General features: G+C 40.6%; 1 long non-coding RNA gene across 5 annotated transcripts in view; it reads left to right on the top strand.

The window, feature by feature from the left end:
• The first annotated feature begins 11,550 nt into the window (after window positions 1-11,550).
• The window catches only part of LOC111758058 (uncharacterized), a 40,517-nt gene continuing 30,740 nt past the window's right edge, over window positions 11,551-21,327 (top strand). For 4 of the 5 annotated variants that reach the window (XR_010041467.1, XR_010041466.1, XR_010041468.1 and 1 more), the window contains exons 1-2: window positions 11,551-11,710; window positions 17,015-20,552. This is a non-coding gene — a long non-coding RNA (uncharacterized LOC111758058). The remainder of the gene's footprint in view (window positions 11,711-17,014; window positions 20,553-21,327) is intronic. The other variant, XR_010041469.1, reaches the window with a different exon arrangement.

Below are 21,327 nucleotides of genomic sequence, written 5' to 3'. Positions count from 1 at the left end.
TGATACTTACGTGAGTGCTTTTCCTACCTCCCTCCTACATGTGTAACACAGATCTCACGTCTTGGTCTGTGTGCCATCTTGAGATCCCTCAAAATGCGCAATGTCTACCTTTATACTTTTACACACAAGGTTTATAATGCCCTTTAAAAAGCTGAAAAAATTTATTGTACTTCATCAATAAAAACATTTTGCCTAAATCTGGGACCCCTGGCAACCCTTGTCTTGCTTGACATACTTATAGTTTTGTCTTTTCCAGAATGTCATATAATTTAAATCGTACACTTATAACTATAACCGTAAGTGTTTAAATGAAGTAGTTGCATGTAGCATAAATCTCACCATCATAACCAATTTTAAATGTGTAATTAGGGCATTATTGTGCAATCATCAAGGTCATTCACCTTCTTTTCATCTTGCAAAATAAAAACTCTATGCCCATTAAACACTAACTTCCCAATCTTCCTCTGTAGACTCTGAAAAACATCATTCCATCACTGTACTTTCTGACTTTATGAACTTGGTTCTAGGAGCACATATAAATGAAATCATGCAATATTTGTCCTCTTTTCTGACAAAGTGTCTTCAAGTTCTTCTGTATTAAAGTTTGTGTCAGACTCTCCTTTTTCTAGACTGTATAATATTCTTTAAAAATTTTTCTCATTAAGATTTAATGTGATGAGATTCTCATTTTTTAAAAATTGAATAAAATTTCTTTCTTTTTCTATAATAAAGATTTAATGCACAAATATAATCCAAAACAACAGAAAAACAGCTTTGCTCTGTCATTTCCCTAAGAAAGCATTGCAGTTACTCAGGACAGGCCAAAAAACAAAAAATAAAAAAACAAAACACTAAAATGCAGGCCTCTGAGCTCTAGGCTTCGCAAAATGAAATTATGTACTTCAGTTCAATGTGCAAGTGTGCAGTAAATATGTACCCATACATTCCTGCTTCCTTTCCATTATTCTAGAGTATCCTAGCAGATCAAGCCGGGGTTAGAAATGTGAAAAGAACATAACACTGAAATGATGAATGAAGGTTACAGTGGTTCTTTGACCAGTAGTATAATAACACTTTGCTAGATAATTATTTTAACTTTTTTAGCAGACTAAAGAGTTGTCTCCAAATAACTGGTAGCTGTAAGGGATGCTTACTAGATATTTGTGAACACTGCTCCTCAGTGCTGGTAAAAGCACTGGCCTGAATGACAGACTGCTAGTAACACCTCGCCCAGGGCCTACAATCCCCACACAGCCAGCTTAGCTACCTCTTATCTTGGAAGCACTTCAGGAGTTGGGTTGCTAACTAGCTCGTCCCTTCTATCTTATGTGGCTACATCAGCGACTCCTGGTCCCAGCGAAGTACAAACGAGAATATGAAGACGGCTGACAACTTCACAAAAGAAACAACAATATCAGAAACTTTGTAGTCATCAAGTTTAAACCACCGCTGATGTCCTCTTGGGTGTATACATCACATTTTGTTTACTCACTACCTGCCAGGGGTGTGTTTGGGTTGCACTGAGCTTTGGGTTATTGTGGGTCATGTTGCTATGGACAGGTGTGTAAACACTTGTTTGAATTTCTGCCTTTAATTATCTTAAGTAAGTATATATAGAGAATTAGACTTTGCTAGATTATATGGTAATTCTATATTTAATTTTTTTGAGGAACTGCCATACTGCTTCCCATAGTGGTTCAATTGTTTTATATTCCCAATAGCAGGACATAAGAGTTCTAATTTCCTCTCATTCCTGCCAACATTTGTGCCTATTCTTTTTCTCCTGCCCTGCCCTGCCCTCCCCTCCCCCTCCCCCCTCCCCCCTTCCCTTCCCTTCCCTTCCCTTCCCTTCCCTTCCCTCCTCTTCCCTTCCGTTTGCTTCCCCTTCCCTTCTCTCCCCTTCTCTTCTCCTTCCTTCCTTCTGTACTGGGGAGCAAAACAAGGGCCTTCTTACTGAGTTATGTCTCCAACCTCTATTTAAATGCTTCATTATGAGACATTCTTGCTAATTGCTAAATTGCCCAGGTTTGTCTAGAACCTGAGATCCTGCTACCCCAGCCTCCCAGAGTGCTAAGATTATAAGCATGTCCCACCACACTTGTTTTGTCTTTTCATTTATATTGTCTTTCTCAGAACAAAAATTTGTATTTTTCATCATTTTCAAATTACACACTTTTCTTTCAATCATTGTGCTTCTGGTATAGTGTCTAAAAATTGCCAAATCCAAGGTCCTATGGATTTTCTTACCTTTTTCTGTAGAAGTTTTACAGTTTTTAATTTTATGGTCATGTCTATAATCCATGACAAACACTAGTCTATGATTTCTGAGAAAAGTAAAAGGTCAGTGTGTAAGCTGATTTCTTTTCATGTATCAAACTGTTTCACCACCATATGTCTAGATCCTATCCTTTTCTACTGAATTGTCTTTGTACCCTTGTCAAAAATCAGTTCACTGTGTGTTTCTTTGGCTTATTTATGGGCTTTCTTTTTTTCATTGAGTACTGTATCTATTATTTTACTAATAATACATTTCTAGATGCCTATATCTATTTTTCATTCATGCATTTATTCACCCATGCATTTATCATTGTTTCCTAATAATTATTGATTATCTTCCTTGTACATGATATTGCTCTAGATATGTGAGAAAACAAAGATGTTGCAGACTTGATAGCAGTCCTTTAAAAGCTACAATATAGCTGGGGCGGTATATACAAGAGTCGAAAGATGAGTAAGACTTAAATGAAAAATTACAAAGTAAGTGTCTTAAGGCAAAAGCACAGCAAACAAAATCTAACATCTTTGCCCAGTAGAAATACAGTCAAGGACACATGTGCAATTTAAAATTCACCAGAAAGTATATTAGCAAAAAGATCTTAATTTTATAGTTTATTTACATAAACGCAACGTATCCCAAGAACCATCATTTGAATATTTAAAAATATTTGGGGGGGGGGTTCCCCAGGTATTAAAATCTTGATGTAGGTTTCTTTTATAGCACTTAGCAGTGTGGAGGAGACACTTTCCAAGTGCTCAGTTGCCCCTGTGGGTTGTGGGTACACCTTGGGCAGCACAGGTCTTGGGTAGCAGTAAGAGAAAAGGCTGTGAAGGGTGGGTTAAGGTCAAATTCTGCAGTACCTTGAGAACAGGGCTGCAGAATTTGAACTCAATTCTGTAAGTAATGACTCAGCACTGACACTTCTGAGCCAGGAAGTGATTCCTTTTGATACGGTACCTCTTCTCTGGACTGAAGAGGCACTCTATCCATGAGCACAGGATGACTGGTAAACTTCGTGGGCAATGCTTTGTGTAGTTTAACTTAGAATGTATTCAAGGACAGGAAATTGGAAAACTGAAGGATTAGTGTCAAGGCTCTTTTCATTTAAACTACATGACACAGAACCACACTCTTGAATTTTTTCTTTTGTTTTCTCTATGTGTGAAATTATTACCTAAACTTCTAGCTATTGAGTATAAGATTGTCTTTTCTAGTGCTGTGTCCTTTATTGTATTGGAGTGTGCATGGAAAAGGCTTATGGTAGCGTTTGAGAACATTTTTAGTAGCTTTGGGGATACAATTGCTACAAAAGGAAAAAATGATTTTCTTAAAGGATATAATTAGAGAGTGACAGCCTGGAGAAATGCCTGTTCTATAAATTATTATTATTTTTTCTTTCACTTGAGAATGTTCTTTGACAGTGAAAAGGTAGCAGCCTTCCAAAATGTGGGTGCTGATGGGGCTATAATTCTGGACCTTAGCTGGCCTTGGAAAAAACCCAATATGTTACTTGGATTTGTTGTAATTCTAGGTGCCACTCTTTTTGCCAAATCTAGTCTCACAAGTTAGCCAGTGAGTCCAGCTGAAAAGCTTTCCATTTTTTGCTTATTTATTTTTTCACTTGTGATCATTTCCAAAGACTGATAGTGAGGTATCTATCAAGAGGCCATTCTAAAATAGGAAATGTAGTATTTGCATGCAGGGGTGTATGGGGATGTTTCATTTCAGGCTGTCAAACTTGACAGCATCCTTTTAGGCTTTTCAAGAGAAAACCTCCTAGTATTTAGAGCCACATTTTCCATCAGCAATGACAGATTTCTGCATGTTAATACTCAAATTTGGTTGTGCTTTCTCTGTAATTAAGCTAACATGGTTTTCAGAGGCCTGTTGTTTTAGTAACTTTTAGTGAAATAGAAATACTTAGCATGAATTTATGTTTTTAACTCTTTCATTAGACTCCATTACAAATCCTAGTATTGTTAGACATATCTGCTGTCATTTATTAATTCTAGCCTCCAGAAACTCTGGAGAACTTTGATGACTGCTTTTGTTTCCCAGCAAAGAGAGTGGCTATAAACTGGGTGTTGCCTGTCAGGGTATGGTTGGAGAGTTACATGAGGTTCTAAGACGTTATCTCCATGTAACTAAGAAGAGCATTCCACTAACATTGCTGCGTGAATGAATCATAGTCTCAACAAACAGGCAAAAATTGTACCTTGATTTCTCAGGAAGTGGAGGTGGTGAGGTTGGAGGTTTCTGCTACTGAGCAAATTTATTGAGTGTGTTCAAAGTCTAACATGATTTTATGAAAGGTTTCTTCTCTAATGGTGTGGTATGAGCAAATTATAGTGTGAATTTAGGTCTTCTTAGCAGTAATTAAATATGTTATGAATTATTAGAGGTGGATCCAGAATGTAAGTGTATTGTGGCTTAGGAATCAGAAGCTAGGCTGGAATTCTGGTTCTACCAACCATTGTTGTGTGGCTAAAATCTTTATAAAACTCTTAGCTCCCTGCCTATAAAAGGTTACTAATAGCAACCTCATAAGATCTTGTAAGCTTTAGCATGGTAGCCATATACCATTCTGGGCACTTGCATGAATGGTAGCTATTAGCATGAAACAGAGCTAACTGCTATGTGGTTGGCAGATCAAGAGTTCATGTGCTCCCCTCTCTTTTGATGGTCTCTCTGGAATGAAGTAGAGTCAAGCAGCTGAGATGAAAAACTCAGACCTCCTGTTGAGGGAGCATAATTGATGGATGGCCCAAGCTTCAACTCTGTACCCACTGCCATAGCCACACACCTTCTGCAGGCTGCTCCCAGTCAGCGGCCAAGCATGGCAGGGATCCTAAGACAGGCACATTCCAGCAAAAGCACTTCTTGTTCCATGGGCGATTTTTGGCAGGAGGACTCCATAAAGACCTGCGTGGATGTTTCTCAGAACTCTGCTCAGTTGGATCTTACCCTTTCTCAGTCTCTTTTCCCTCTCTCTTGGCACAGGGCACTGTCTCGACCACTGTCTGCAGACACCCGCTACCTGCTCCCATTTCTTCTGTGTGCTCTCCCACACACCTAGTCCATCTTGCCTTTCCTTCGTGGAAGAATCACATGACACAGGAGTTTACACCTGGCTTTCAGAGACCTGCCACTTCTACTTCCAGTGCCACTTAATTAAAACATCGTGATGCTTCCAAGGAATGCTCCAGTAGTAAACCGTTTTCCACCCTAGAAGGGACAGAACTGGATGGAGAATGAGAGAGAGAAGGGGAGAGAGAGAGAGAGAGAGAGAGAGAGAGAGAGAGAGAGAGAGAGAGAGAGAGAGAGAGAGAGAGAGAGAGAGAGAGAACAAAGAAGATAAAGAAGATGAGAAGACTACCTATGCCTGGTTGCTGGCCTTCCTCACCTGTTGCTTCTAGTTCAAGGCCAGGTGCAAATGTCTCTAGCACACACTGTTCCCTTAGCTTTGGCTTCTGCCCTCCTGTACCATTTATCATTTTTGCCTCTCCTTTAGCCCTGAAAGAGACTGTGAATTAGTATTTCATGTGAAAAAGGTCCTTCATTTGATCTGAGTTCCTTGGAGGTTGGGGATGCATTTTTGCTGTTTTTGTGTCCCTTTTAGATCCAGTCACTGGGGGCTCTTGGTTTTTATTTGCTGTTTGTTAAGAGAGAAAACCAAGTGGCCCATTAAAGCTGAGAATATAAGAACTCTGGGCAACTCTCCCAGTTCCTTCCCTCTGTTGGGATGGTCCCTCTGGGCAGCCATGGACAACCTTTCCGAACAGGATGCTATTAGAAATGCTACCACTTAAACTATTCTTTTTTGCCTTGGTTCATTAAAGTGTTCAATTATTGATTCTGTTCCTATTTTGATGAATCTGTTTGGTTTTATGCTAAATATTTCCCCATAGCTATGGGCATCCTCTTCCATGCTCAAATTCTAAGCTGTAAATATGAACAGTAAAAATATGAGCTGAATGAAGAGCCACAATTTTGAAAACAAAGAAGGGATGTAAGAATGCATTTTGTTTAGGGGCTACACTGGGCATGCACAAGAGAAGATTACATTGCAGGGGGCGGGCTTTGGGTGGCTTGGGGGGTACCATCGGCACTGACCCTGTGCAGGGGAAATAGAATGCACAGAGAGCTCCAGAGATCAAAGATGCTCCCAGGGGTGGCCTTTAGATTCGCCACATGTCTGTCATGGAATTAGACATGCCGGCTGCCCCACACTTTTATTCCCTGGACTCCCCGCTGTCTGAGTTCAAACCAAAAGTGCATGAGGAGGGGACCATGGGGACTGGGGAGGGGGACCGTGGGGACTGGGAAGAGCTGACAGAAAAGGGTTCAGAGACTGGATTTAGAGCAGTTCTCTGCAGAAGAGATTCTTTCCCTACATATATTGCAGAAATGAGAGAAAAAGGAAGGAAGGAGGGAAGGAAGAAAGGAAAGAAAGAAGGAAGCATGGAAGGAAGGGAGGGAAGGAGGGAGGGAGGGAGGGAGGGGGAGGGAAGGAAGGAAGGAAGAAAAAAGAAAAGGAGAGAGAGAAAGAGAGAGGGATATGAGGGAAGAGAGAAAGAAAGAAAGAAAGAAAGAAAAAGAAAGAAAGAAAGAGAAAGAAAGAAAGAAAGAAAGAAAGAAAGAAAGAAAGAAAGAAAGAAAGAAAGAAAGAAAGAAAATCATCCTGCTATTTCACCAAATCCCTTTAGGGTCAATTTTAAATCACTTTGCTAAAAATTGAATTTGTCGGGGTTGGGGATTTAGCTCAGCAGCATAAGCGCCTGTCTTGTAAGCAGGCAGTCGTGAGTTTGATCCCTGGTACTGATAAAAAGGAAAAAGACAAAAAATAAATAAATAAAAATTGAATTTGTCTTCCTAAGTCCTCCAAAGCCACTGGCTCAGCAAGAGCTTGAAGTGTTGTGGTGGCTACCCTGACTTCTCCTCCAGCCTCACCTTGTCCCACTTACCCCCTGCTTCTATTTTTCTCTTTTATGTGGATCTGTCTGTATCTGATTTAGACAGTAAGCTCCTCACCACTGTATGTGACGGTGCCGAGCATTCTGCAAGCACTTATAAATGTTAAATGGTAATAATGATGGTGGGAGAGTCCTGAAGTGCCAGCTGCTTCACGTCATCCAAAAGAAGGTTTCACTATAGACTGTGGCTTGAAAAATAAGGACAGTGAGGAAGGAAGGAAGCACAGCTTTCTTACCTAAGAGGAGGGCTAGAGAGAGGCTAAAAGGAACTTGTTGTACAAAGGAAAATGGATTTTTTTTAAAAGCCTGCTCAAATCTTAGGATGAAAACTAGAATTGGAGACTTGGCCTTGAGTCTCATCAGACTTTCAAGTATTGGTTGTGCGGAGTTTCAAATGATCATGAGACTCCGATTGCCTGGAAAGGCTGGATCATCCCCTTTCAGCCTTGCATCAAGAGAGCTGCAGGTAGCCAAAGAGCCCAGACATGGGCATCAGAAACCCTGGATTCCAGTCCTGATTCTGTAGCTAACTGGCCATGTAACACTTAACTTTTCTGTGACCCAGTTTCCTACTTACACAGGCATAGCTCTGGATAGTGTGGGTTTGGTTCCTGATCATAGCAATAAAGCAAATATAATAAAGTAAATATTGCTATAGAACATGTCACATGAATATTTTGGTTTCTCAGGGCATGTAAAAGTTGTGTATATGTTAATACCATATGCTGTACTGAGTGTACAATGCCATCATATAAAATACATGTACCTTAATTCAAAAATACTTTATTGCTACAAATGCTGTTATCTGAGGCTTCAACAAGTTGTAATCTATTTTCTGGCAGAGGCTCTTGCTTCAGTGATGATCACTGATGATCATTCAGCGTGGTGGCTGCTGAAGGTTGGGGGAAGCTGTGACAATAAGACAACAATGTCTGCTGCATCTGTTGCTCTTCCTTTCACAAAATTCCTCTCTGCAGCATGAGATGCAGTCTGATAGCATTTGTGAACCACAGAACTTGTTTCAAAGATGGAGTCACTTCTCGCAAAACCTGCCATTTCTTTATCAACCAAGTTTCCATCGTATTCTAGATGCTCTGTTGTCATTTCCGCCACGTCCCCGGCATCTTCATCTAGAGTAGATTTTAGCTCAAGAAATCATTTGCTTTCCCATCCATATAGGCAACTCCTCATCACTAAAGTTTGACCATGAGATGGCAGCAATTCAGTCACTGCTTCAAGCTCTTCTTCTGATGCTGGTCCTCTTGTATTTTACCTCATTTGCAGTTATTCTTGAAGTCTCAAGGTCATTCTTCAGGGTTGAGGTAAATTTCTTCAAAACTCCCATCAACAACAATATTTTGATCTCGTTCCATGAATCTTCAATTTCTTAATGAAGAGTCCTCCCCAGAGGGCTTTTAGTTAAGAGCCATGAGGTGAGCAGCTACTATAGGAAAACTGGTGCCATTAGACTGTCAATCTGAGAGCTGTCACCAACCTTCAACTTGTAAAGAATGTGTTATCTGGAGGACAATTAAATGAGGGATTAGATCTATAAAGTGAAGAGGGAGGTCAGTGAAGGTATAAGCTTACTAAATAATTCCAATGAATTCTTCAAGTTCTGTAATTCAGTTGCATCAGTGATTAATAGCTGTAAAATATAATACCTAACATTTTGCTAGGCACTTACTATATGCTTATCATTATATTTGGATTTCATGTGCCTCATTCAACAGTCACAAGTCTGCAAAGCAGAGGTTGCTCCTACACATGGTTTGCCCCAAGACAGTGAAGGAATGACTCATCCAATATGCTAGAACTGATTGGTGGAATAAAGACTCTACACCATTTCTGTGTGAACCTGAAGCAGTGTGATGACCCACTCATCTGCACTCTACACTGTTACCCATTGACCCAGCCTCAGTTGGGCACCTGAGTGATGGGTTGCAGGACAGTGTTCTTAAAGTACAAAATATACTCATTGAACTGGGTAATTCGAGACAATAATTTGAGATAACAACTGTATTTAGAAAATCCAATGCAGCAAAACCCTGTTAACTTCAAGTTGCCTTGCTAGTAGGACCTATGGTTACTAACATGGTGAGTAAGCATCAGGCAGTTCTATATATCAGCTCATTCCTCCTCACGGCAACCCTGCAGGACAATCTGAAATCTGCAGTTCACAGTGGAAACATGCTCCATTGCACTCTACTGCCCACTCAGCAGCTCTGAAGTCTCCTCCATGCTTCCTTCTGACCCATAGCAGCTGGGGGAGCTACACACAATGGACAGGAAGCCCAGGGTTCCTGGGTACCACCTTTTTTCCACTCCAGGTGCATCTTTACAACCAAAGTTGGGTGAATGCTCTTCTCTTCCTCTTGCTGTGGTATAGGCAGGCAGGGAAATTAAGCTGCTTCCCGCGGGTGGCCCTGGTTTTCCATTAGCACTTTGCTCTAAATAAGGGAAATCTTTGTATTTTGTCTTCCCTGGAGCTGGGAATGGAACCCAATGCCTCATGCACACTAAGCAAGTGCTCTGTCACTGGGGTACATGACAGCTCCAAAGAGGGAGATCTTGATGGAAAGTCCTTCCCACCATGGAAGAGGAAGGGAAACAGTTCTCCCCTTCCTCTGGTTCCACCGTTATCCAGCCAGGATTTGGGCTGAAAGGTAGCAGTGCCAGTGGCCACTGGGCTTTGACTGTGGCCTCTTGCTTAGTCAGGTGGCACAAGCACAGGCCCCTCTCTCCGGAAGGCACGGGAGGATGCCTGAGACCCTGGTCTCTTTACATCAGAGAGTAACCAAGGGAACTGGGTTTGGGTGCCATAAAATTAGACTTTTCAGCAAACGAGCCCATGTCATTCTGTCCTTGTCATCTACAGGGGAGAAATACTGAATGCAGATTCACAGTAAAGTTGTTTTCACAGGTAGCAGCCATAAATAACTGGGGAGGCTTCTGATTTCTTATTGTATTTGAAGTGAGTTTGTAATCAATATAGGAATCCAAGCAGCCAAATTGACAAATTTGGGGATTTTATTAGCTGAGTTCAGTGACCACCCTCGTGGACCCCTGTTTCAGAGTCAGATCGAGTGGCCTCTAACTGGAGGGTTACAGAAGTTTTTAAAGTAGAAAACCACAAAGCAAGACATCCTGTTGGAAACAATTTAGTTAGAATCTTACCTTAGTTTTGGTTGACACCTGTAACTTGCTTCTTTGTTGAGCAGCTTAATTTTTTCTTGTGGGTGCAGCTCATTCTGCTTTCCTCATGGGGCTTATACACTGAGTAATTTTTCACTCTTTTACATCAAATTCAGGGCACAAGACGGCATCAGTTATGCCAACCTACAACAGTATTCTTTTCCTTCCCCCCTTCCTTCTTGTCATTTGAAAGTCATCATTAAAATGTAGTCATTTTAATTTTATGTTATTTAGGTATAGATATAGATACCAAATGAACTCTAAGTTATTTTGTTTTGTGGGAAAAAAAGCCAGGAGAAATGATATTGTCGATACAAGCTCTTAATTTTGTTATTAAAAACAAATATTGATTTTGTTTTTAAAAACAAAATGTGGTTTTGTCCAGGAGGATCCAGGCTCAAGCTCCTCTCACAATATGTCTTCCGGCTTGGCCAACTCTTTTCAGGACAGTTGTGCAAGGGAACAATATATTGGGGTCCCCATCACTTGTTTCCTGACTTCCTGAGTGTCCTGACTTACAGAAATACAAGTGAAGTCATTCATGTACACATAAACTTCTTCCAAATATAGATATTCATGGAGTATCTGCAAAAGTAAATCAAACCTGTTTCTAGAAAGAGAATTACAACATCTTTTTTGCTGTCCATCCCTTTGTCCTTTTTGATCATTTTAATCTTGAGCACACCTTTTTTCCTGAAAAATAATTATTCGAGGACAAATAACTCAAAATACACCTTGTTTCCAATAGTGAAAAGTGTAGCTGGTTTCTTACAGCCCCCGAAAACAGACAAATAGAGAGAGCAAGGCGTGGAAAGAAGAGCAAATGTCCTCTCCCTGAGTTCGAAGTCCTGCTCTGTGCAGCCCCTGCAGCTGGAGGGCTCGGGGAGCAGGCAGCCTCTCTCCCAGGGGTTCTGGTTTCAGATACAGGGCATCAAAGCAGGCAGCACATGTGGGGGCCACGGGACAAGTCTTGAGTAGAACACACCCTGCTGGAATGAACAGCGAGCCTGCAGTGTGTTTCCTCACGGCTCTGCCCCAAAGCCCTTGGCCTTCAGCCACTGGCTCTTGCCCTTCCCTGCCCCATTGTCTTCGCCAACCCACAGGGAAAACACATCCCTTCTCCCACTGGAAGGTCAGCTGAGAGTCCACATGAGTGGCCAGTGAAAAGAAAACCAAGGAAAACTGCCACGGATTGCCTGTTTTTGTGGCTACTTGAGCAGTTGAATCACAGCCTGACCTGGAAAAGGAGCAAGGATTTTGTCAGGTACGAACCACGCTCTATTTTCTTTATGGCATTTTCTGGAGAGAGGCAAATGTGATTTATCTATCAGAGAAGACTGCATAAGTCCCATTCCTTGAACAGAGGACCTGTGTCAGCCTGGCATGTGCCTTGGGAGGTGGTCATGGCTGCCACACGAGTGTGTATTCGTGCAATGGTAGATGTGCTGATTCTCAGGGAATGACCCCAGTGTGAGTCTCTTATTTTCTATCTTGATGGAAATCCCAGAAATAAATATGTTTGGTTCTGGATAAAGATGTTTGGGGAAGGCAAAAAAAATTAGTAGAAAGGAGACACCATGGCAGAAAGAGAATGGATAATAAATGAGAGTGTGTGGGCTGTGCACCACCTGACCCAGCCAGATGCCTCCAGAAGGGAAGCAGAGGAAACAGCGAAATGCTTTTCTATCCCCTGGAGTCTTCAAAGGAGGCCTGCAAAGCAGGGCATCCAGTAATCCTCACTCGCTGAGTATCTGGCGCCTTTGCATCTGTGAGGTGCCTCGTCAATCGGAATTCCTGGTACATGAAGAGACTGTTAACTGCACGCGGTAACAGAGGTCAGGCAGCCCCCTCTCCTGTTGCCTTATCTTAGATGGTGTCAGGATGGGCACTGGGGACAGGGCTGTTTTGTGGAATTTTTTTGTCCCCCAGGAATGCTAGAGAAAGCCATAAAGAGCATGACTGCATACTCTTCCTATGGAAAAAAGAAGGTTAATTCTGTCTCTGGCTGCCATCAATCCCGTCCATGAACTGCACAGATTCCAGCCATCCCTACGCTATGGCTGGAGTCCTCCGTGCAGGTGTGCCATTACTTTAATTATTTAGGATGTGATTTCTGCGCCCGAGGAAGATGGATAGCACATCTTAAAGAAAACAGACTTCCCCCAACACAGCACAACTAAATGTTTCTGCAGAACAATGACAGTGGATTAAATGGTCTGTTTTTTAGATATTGTTAAGTTTATTTTCAGAGGAAGCACTAACATTTTTGCTGCCTGGGCTTTGGGGATCCACTTGCCATAGAGACATGAGGTCCAGATTTAATAAAATCATGCAGTATGAAGTCCACAGAATATTATTTTTCTTATACAGGAATGAATGCTTTGATTATTATTCACTCTTAAGTTATCCCAGGATACTAAACCTACAATATTAGGTTTACCTGCTGGCTGAGGATTTCCCAAATATGTCAGCGATTATTACCCCATTGCCTGGATTAGTAAGATGAGGTAAATGATCCTCATTATTGATGGAAGGAGACAATTTTACACACATGTGTGAGCACACACACACACACTCCTCTAAGGAGTCATCCTTGAAGTTTATTAAACAGTAAAGTTTTCCATATTACAGAAATATATTTTTCTTCCAAATATAGTATAAATCTCAGCTAGTCTGAAATTAATTATAGGCCATGTAGCAATACTGATTTTCATTTTTCTGGTACATTTCTAATGTTATCTTTTGGACAGTAATGCTAGAGTTTCTTTTAAATAAAGAAGAAAGTCCTGAATACTCATAGATACAATCAAGAAATTTTAAGAATGCAAAAGTTAAAATTTTGGTTGGCATATACACTTGGAAAAAGTCTAAGATATTCCTATTTTAGAACCCCTTTTTTCTTTTTTCTCCCTCTTACCCTCCCCTCATTCTATCTTTCTCTCCCTCTCTGTCTCTATGTTTATCACTATCTGTGTTTCTCCATCTCTCTCTACCTCTGTCTGTCTGTCTGACTCTCACTCTTTCAGTCTCTCAGCTTGCACATTCTGTATTTTCTATACCTTTCACCCACAAAGTAAAAGCAAAATAACAAAATTTACACATTTTGGATTTTATTACTCCTTAGTGCTTATTACTTTTGGGGGGGGGAGAATACAGTCAAATATGGCAAAACAAAGCTGTCAGTCAATACCAAGGATAGACATAGCACATGGTGTAGAACAGAGTACAAGTTTATCAACAATGGTTATCAACGTTGTCCCTTGTTTCCTTAAAAAGAATTGTCTATCTCATTAGATATTATAAAGTTGGACAAAAAAGTAGAGAACAAGACCAACAAAACTTAGGCATTGTAAACATTACAAGAGAGGGAGAAAATAAAAGAAAAGAAAAAGAGCTCTAACGGATATAACAGCAAGTGTGTTTAGGGGTGTTAAATAGCTGACTATATCAATGTTTTTGGATCATTGAACACAGCTGTTTGCAGTCTCCCTGTTTGAATGTCCACCTTGTATTCTTTGATACTGTGATTTGAGGAACTATTTTCAAGATGATAATATGTAATCTACTAACAGGTGATTTCTTACTGTTATATTTTTTGTTTTGTTTTGTTTTCTTTTTTTTGTAGTTCTGTATCACGTGTACCCTTACACCGCTTTGGTTTGTTTTGTGTTTTTCTCTTTTTCCTCTTAAATAATAAAAAAAAAAAAGTAAAAGCAAAATAGCAAGTGTTTCTTCTCTTGGCATTTCATCATTCAATATGCGAGTTTGGAGTTTAGCTGGAGCTGGATGCTGTCATTTATCTCCTTGTGTTTTTGCTAGAAGCCATAAATTCTTTTCCAGGATATTGTCCTCTTCATCCTGGGTTCTTCTGAGCTAGCATGATTCCTATGTCTGTCATCAGAATAATTCATAGAAAGAGAAGAATGTAGCTGAAAAGAAATGGGGAGATTTCCATGAAGAAATCTATTGTTAAAAATGGGTTTCTTTTATCTGACAGCTAACTTATTTGTGTGTTGCTCTAACACAGTGTAGAGACTCGGCTAGATACAAAGGTGCACCAAGTCCCACATCCTCACAAAATGTTTAGGCCTGGAACTTTCTCTCAAAAGGGACTGGGCATTTGCCTTTGGCCTATCAAGACAGATAGGGTTATCACTGTGGTGTTGTCCTGTCCTGTAGCAATGAGAATGTGTACCCTGTTGATGTGGAGGTGACCTTAGTCTATGGGCAGAAGTCTGCGCCAAGCATGGAACTTGGTCAACATCTGAACACCATCCAGATGAGAGGAGAGATCTCTCAGGAGTGTGCAGGAAGGGGACAGAAGAGTGCCTTGCAGTTGTCTCATGTATGTGGATCCTACTCTCCATCCTCCCCTTCCCTCCATGCTTAACCTACCTGGAGACAATTTTGCCACTCACTGGCACATCCCACAGGGATGGGGAACGAAGGAGGAGAAGATGACACTCAAATTCACCCACTGGAAAGAATTCTTGATTTTGAGCCTGTGCTAAATTGCTCAGATACTTTATTAGACAACTTGGAGTCATTTTCTATCTCATTATTTAAGTGGAGAAATTTGTTATGTGCACTTTGTCAGAGAAATTAAGGGACTTTTACCCAACCTACCTAGCTGCTCAGTGAGAGGCTTTTGATAATGAACGAATTCAAATACCACATTCCTACAAGGTAGCTAAAGCTAGCTCTTAATTTTTCTGTGTTAATAGAATAAAGCAGTGACATTGAAAATTCAGTTTAAAGAAAACAAAAAGTTGCAGTTTTCTGACCACCTTCTCTCATCAGAGCTTACATCAAGAGCCATGACCACAGGGAAAAGATTATTCTGAATTTAATGCTGGTGGAAATGCTTAAAAGCAAACAAATGACTTAAAGGGTAGGAATGTCACACAAAGGCACAAAGTGCTTGTAAACCTTACACACTGGGTCATTAACTTCTGAATAACTGAGTTGGTCTGAGATAATACATACTGTTTGTCTAAAACAATCATGAATTATCAGATCCAATTGCATTGAGCAAGTAGCAATGTACTTACTAAGAGGCCCTGTCAATACTGCACTGTCGTGCTTACATCCCTTATACTGGGACAATAGGGGATGTGGTTGCCAAGAATAACTGAGATACAAAAATAATTCCAAACTCTGATACAAGGTGGTGATTGCAAGTCAAAATGGTGCTTCAGAGCTGCTCATGGGCACTGACAGTCCTTTTTTATCCCTGTTTTCATCCTTCTCTCAACACCTCGAGCAATGAAAGCAAAAATAAGCTGCAAAATGGCCTAAAGGAGGATGATAGAAGCAAAAGTGAAGAAGGACAAATGAAAGTAAAGGGTGACTAATAATACGGAGCCATGAGAGGCTCCCGAAAGGTTGAGGGACGGCAGGGCTGAATTTGCATCAGTTTACAATATCCCTGTGTAATTTGCTTCCGCAGAACAAAGAGCCATTGTGAGCCTCCTAGGGGTGATATTTCCCATCACTTCAAGGTTTATAGGTTTGAACTTTCAGGACCTGTGCTCCTGGGGCTGTTTATTTTCTCTGCATACTTGGCCTGCAATTATGGTCAACTGCAATCCCAAGGCCTGGACTGATGCACGCTTGGTGACATGTCAGTCACCTAACTTCAAGATAAACAGATAAGAAGGAGTGAGCACAGTTTGACAGAAACAGCATCTCACATCTGCAGTTCACAGAGCCCTTCTCATCCCAGGGCCTCTACTTGGATGCGAGCCACTGAGCAAGTCATGTAAAAAGTTTGGAACCTTAATTTACTTGTTTGTGAAACTGTAATAATATCCCGCATGATGATTGTGAGGATAAAATAAAATGAGGTATGTCGAGGTGATGTATAAAATTAAAGTACTCTGTAAGTCTTAGTAGATATTGGAAACAGGAAAGATTAATGTGGGGCATCAAATGAATCACTCCAACTGCTCATAGACTCCAGATGTGCACTTGAGACATGGGATTAAGATGTAGACCGTGGTGGCCTGTCCCCAAAGATTCTAATTCAGAGCACCGGGAATGAGACCCAGGCATCTTTGTTTTTAATAACTCCTCTAGTGGTGGTGATTCTGCTGCAGGTGAACCCTGGGCCACCCTTTCAAGGATGCTGTTGTAAGCCACCAACCAGTGCATCCTGGCAAAGGGCAACAAAAATAGGAGGTGGGCATATGGAGCCGGTGCTACTCTCCTCCCAGCCTCAAAATGTCCTACTGACCGGTGCAGGTACAGCTTTCTGCAATGTTTCCTGCCACCCAGGCTTCCTTATCCTAAATCTCCCCAGGAAGGTACTTCAATCAAAATCCCACCTCACCCTTGGTTCGTTATTCTCCTAGATTTCTCAGTCTCCCTCGCCTTTCACACATTGGGTGAATGGGTGAAAGGATGCTGATTGGGTCAAGTGAATGGACTCCTCAAGATTGATGATATAGATAAATCAAATAGTTGAACTACATGCAGGAGATAATTGGAAACTCTAAAAAGCAAATGTCTACACGTTGTGTCAACTATGACTCATGACTTCTGTGTGACCCTGCTCTTACTTTCTTAGGAGCAATCGTCTCTCAGAAGCAAGAACACTCAAATGTGCTAGAAGACCAGAAAAGGTGTTCGACTCAGCGTATTGTAAATACTTGCAAGTCCTGCTCTGTGTATTGCTCCAGGAGCCATCAGTGGCTAGAACTGTGTTCTATTAGGAATTGCACCTCAGTTGCACCAGCATGCAGATTCCAGGTATAATGTTTTTCTTTATGAAGTTGCATAGGAGGTTGACCGTGTTCTGGAATTGGTCAGTATTTCTTTTTTCCTAATGAAACAAAAGTCAAGCTCAAACCAGGTCTTAGGAGCCTTCTTAGTGCAACCCGAGATACCCACAGATGTGTGGGAAAACTTGTATTCTTCATGGAGAATTCCTTTTATACTCAGTAGATAGATCCCGCTCTCTGAACCCAAAAATGAAGTTAATCTTTTTTAAAAAAAATCTGCATATTTACTGAGTTTCTCCTGTTTTAAATTTAAAATATAACAAAATTATTGATTTGAATTTCTTTTTCAAAACATAATCACATATTTTGAAAAGTCTAAAGTACTATTCACTAGTAATTCTAGAGAAGTGGTTGTATCCTATTCAATTCACTTTGTAGTGTGATTATTGAAAATATATCCTTTTGCCTGATTCATCTTGATTAGAGACATTACCAGGGACCTGTTGGTTTATTAATATATTCTAAATTATTTACTCCCACAGTAAAACATTAGGTACAAAATTACAATGCTTTGGAGAACTCTCCCAAAATATTCTAATGTGAAATTATAAAAAAAATACTTCAAAACTAAAAATCTTTTGAAGTATACGAGAAAAAGATATGAATCTAAAACCAAAGCATTATCTACTTGCTGCATAATAAATGTCACTGAAAATCTCTGAAGTATTTTCATTGGACCTTAACAGTCTTTGCTTCTAAAGGGTTAACATAAGTTTTTGAGAATATAATATCTAATTTAACAAAATTTTAAATGTCTAATATGGATCCTAAACCTCATCACAGAGAAATGAGACAGCCCCCAAGTTTAATGGGTATTCCCACTCTCAATGGGCTCGTGGTGTTAGGTTTGTTAAGCCAATGACAGTAGAAAAAGTTAGGGCTCTTTCTGGATGGACAAGTCCACTCAGCCAGACAGGGGTCAGACTGGTCCTCTGCTCACTCACCAGCTTCTTTTTGGGAAAGGAGAGCCTTTCTGTGTGTCTAGATTATCCTCAGAAGTTAAAAAATTCATTTTGGCCGAAATTCTGCCTCTGAAAGTATGACTCGAGTGAATTAAAGTTCACAGCTTCTTGAATTGAATGGGCTGTGATTGTGCAAATTTAATTTTAGATAATGTACCACATTTAGACATTTGCTTTCAGGCTTCTGTTGCCCAGAGGGAGAACTGCTAAATCAGGAGGAGCTACAGCATGATGCAGTGCAGGAGCTCTGCATGGAGAAGGCAGGAACCCGGGGAGCAGCCCTGTCCTGCCGTAATTAACTCTGTGACCTCAGGCTATCTGGGTGGCCTCTCTGGGCCTCGTGCAGAAAACCAGAGGACTACGTACGTGATCCCACGGTCTCGTCAGCTCTCAGTCTCTTAGCCTCTCCAATGGCACAAGCACCAAATTACTCCGCAAATGGTTCATAATGGTTCATAAATCCACGTGAGCAGCGCAGGGTGACACTTGATTGACAAGTGTCAAAACTTCTCAAGGAGTTGGTTTGTGTGCTTTACAGGAGAAGGGGTAGAGTGTGTGGGTAAATGGTGGTGATGTGGCCTGTGGCATATATATAGAAGAACTGGGACAATCCACCACCATCAAGAGTAGATTGGGGAGGTCAGGAATTGGGTGAGTAGTGGCAGCTGACTCTCACTAAATGCCACCATGAAGCAGTTGTGGGTTTCTTGTCAGCTTCAATCAGCAGCTAGAGAGAAGGATGACCATTACCAGCTTTGAAATGAGGAAAGCCAGTCTCAGGCTTTGCATACCAACACTTCAACCAGGAATCCCTGGGCTCTAGGACTGGAACTTGACCAGTGTCAGGGGAAAAAAAAGCCTGAGTAGGCAGGAGTCACTTCTGGCAAAGAAGAGGCTGCAGATGCAAAAATTTTCTTAAAAGAAAGAGAATTCTGTTGTCCTGCAGTCAGGAGTGCACGCATCGGGTTTGTCCCCAGTTTCTGAAGTAGCAGAGTCATTGCAATAACCTTGGGAACATTTCTTAGCCTCAAGCTGCAACTTGATTTCTACCACGGTGCATCACTTGTTACAGAAATTCAACAAACTGTACCTAGATGACACATTCGACAATAGTGTTCTCTAACAAGAAGCTTCAGGCAATTTATTTAAGCATCAAAATACTTGTAGCATTATTAGGAAGCACGTTAGTATGCAAGTATTAAGAAACTTTTTCTTTTCACTTAAAATATATTATGAAAATACTTCTTACCCGAATTAATATGAGAATTGCATTTTTACATTATTTGTGTTGATAGTTTATAATAGATCGCTTTTTAACAAAAAATGAAGTCAGGTTATAAAGCTACCAAGCTTCCAAGTGAGAATAGACTAATTATAAATGTGAGAAAGTTTGGGGCAGGGGACATAGGCATTAAAATAGACGCACTTAATAAGAGGTGACAATGATAGCACTGGGATGAGTCTCATTTGAGGTCACCCAGGAGGAAGCCTTTCTGCTCTGGGGAAAGCAACAATAATGAGCAAAGCAATAGGAAAGAAGAATGAGAAAACTTACAGTGGACATAAAAATCAAGAAATTGCTGCAGTGTATTCTACGGTATAGTCTGGTGAGCGTTCAAGTTGTCTGCATCCAAGCAAAGAACTACAACAATTAATATTGTAACAGGTAGTTTAGCTATTTATCTTATAAATAGATGGTTTGTAAAGAAGAAGGCCTCAGGCGGAGTCAGGTTGGTCAGCCTTATGGAGAAACAGTACATATGCATGATTCTATAGGTTGATAGGCTCAGAAATGTAAAAGCAAATACTGGGGAAATGATAGCAGTTAAGATAAGGACAGGGAGTTAGGATTCCTACCCTTAGGTGGGATGAGGTGCACCAAATTAACACACACACACACACACACACACACACACACACATACTGCACACACCCTGCACACATACACACACATGCACACATATAAATGCACATATGCACACACATCTAGGCTTTGAGGCATTCAAGTATACTGAGTAACTGGTTTTTCTTTTGCACTCTGAATTGGAAAGCCTGATTTTCTATTGTTTACTTGAAATTCATAGGACCACTCATGATAGGTGATCACTGGGCACAACAAATTCCAGTGCTCTGCTTGTCCACAAAAGACTCTAAACAAAAAGCCCACATGACCACTGTTTTGGGACTGTTCCATCTGGGAACTTTCTTTATTCTTATACTTCCAATAACACTCATCTCAACTTCCTTCTTTGTGATTTCACTCTTTGGCTCTGAGAGATACTGGCCCAGTTTGGACAATAACAACATGAAGATGCCTATGAGAAGTTCAAAACTTCAATCCTTGAGGAAGTCTGCACTCCAGGTATGCACCAGAGAAGGATGATGGCAAGTATGAATAAACCCACATATGCATGGAAACGAATGATGGAAAGGAGTAAGGAATAATAAAATCTACTTGTCATTGAGTTCATTAATATTTTTATGCAATAATTATGTAATCTACAGCAGTGTTTGGCAAAGCTCTCCTATGATGGGCCAGGCAATAAATATTTTAGGACTTGGCAACCAAAAGATAAAATCATGGTTGAGTAGATATTTATATATTAAGCAAAAAAAAAAAAACCCTTCCTGGTCTACCTCACTGCTAAACAGACACACTTTGCAACTCAGTTGCAATCAGCTGGTGGCATCCTTGAGATGCAATTCTCTTTTCTATAAGAGCTCAGTTTACCAACTCCTACTGTAATCCATCTTCCCAGTGCCTAAGCAACTGGCAGCAGAATCTTTTATGTGTAGGTTAAACCTACATGGATTGTGGTCAGGAGCCTTGGATACAAAAGGGGATAGGAATGAGATGACCAAGATGACTAGACCTCTAAGGTTCAGAGTACTAACACAGCCATGTCAAAATATAGTGATCTAGTCTATAAAGTAGATCTAGATGATTTAATATGGAAGATGTTAGAAAGTCCACATAGCTATTTGGAAAAAATTAAAACTAGATGCATTCCTGAAATGAATCAGAGATTTAAGTACAAGTAACTAAACTATAAAACACTAGCAGGTACGTACACAGATATAAACATGGATAGGTGATAGACAGAGAGATGGAAAGATAATTAGATAGGCATCAAATA

Source organism: Cavia porcellus, unplaced genomic scaffold (assembly GCF_034190915.1).
Source record: "Cavia porcellus strain 051 isolate PalLab524CR breed Dunkin Hartley unplaced genomic scaffold, mCavPor4.1 scaffold_20, whole genome shotgun sequence".
NCBI lineage: Eukaryota > Metazoa > Chordata > Mammalia > Rodentia > Caviidae > Cavia > Cavia porcellus.
Note: the sequence above shows the minus strand (reverse complement) of the source record. Positions and strands in the feature narration are given on the sequence as shown.